The sequence below is a fragment of the Sinocyclocheilus grahami genome, unplaced genomic scaffold (genome assembly GCF_001515645.1).
Source record: "Sinocyclocheilus grahami isolate Dianchi unplaced genomic scaffold, SAMN03320097.WGS_v1.1 scaffold15735.1, whole genome shotgun sequence".
Lineage (NCBI taxonomy): Eukaryota > Metazoa > Chordata > Actinopteri > Cypriniformes > Cyprinidae > Sinocyclocheilus > Sinocyclocheilus grahami.
Window position 1 is genome coordinate 1 of NW_015515866.1, and position 1,062 is coordinate 1,062.

Sequence of the window (1,062 nt, forward strand, 5' to 3'; positions counted from 1 at the left end):
AAAAAAAATGTAATGTATATAAATATTTATATTAACTTTTATTTAAAAATATAAAAAATATTTTATTTGAAAATTTATTTAGAAATGACTGACATTTTTCAAGAAAGCATTTTGTGTCAAAGAGCTTCAACTGACCAAAAAGTCTGAATCCTGAAGTTATTGTATGGCTTCAGAAGACTTAGGAATATAGAATATAGGACACAAGTCATATGAATCACCTTTGTGGGACTTCTTGCTTTTCACTACTGCTTTCATGTATGGAAAAGACTGTCAATATTCTGTCAATAATCTCTTTTTGCATTCCACAGAGAAGACAAAGACAACACTTTGAAAAAACATGACAGTTAGCAAATTATTTTAGAATTTTAGGAATCCAATTTAGGAATTAATCTGAGCATTCCAACAATAATACATTTCAAAAACAAAACAGAACAAAACTTTTAAATAGCTAAACTTAATACAAGACAATATCTTATTTCTAAACACCACATTCAAACAGAAACCCGATTAGGAAAGTACTGACGCCATATTCTGTGCAATATCACACATATCTAAGACTAAGATGGCACTACAGATCAGAATTTAATCTGAAAATCTGTTTGTCTGTGTGTTAACAGTTGTCCTTTGCTTTCATCTGAATTCTTGATTATAGAATCACATCTGACACAACTGCTGATCAATGATAATATTCTTTCATCTATTATGAAAGTGTTAAGATAAATAAAGTGTTTCCTGGAATCAGTGTCTGAGCATGGCCTACCCACAGCGGTTTACCCTAGAAATAAAACGGCATAGTTTAATGTTTTCACCAGCTGATGTTTTGATTTCCTATTTTTGTCCAGACATTGTGACTGAACCTTACTGGATTAGATGAAGTTACTATATTTATTCTTTAGTGCTGCCAGATGAAGGAAGCAATGAACACCTGGCCTTTGACACACTTCTCGAATGATCATAGTAAACCTTCATGGATCTTAAAGCTACTCTGTCATAAACATTATTTAGCCGATTGCCTGAATGCCAAGAGAATGTAGTCCTGTGTCTTAGAAAAAAAGAAAAAAA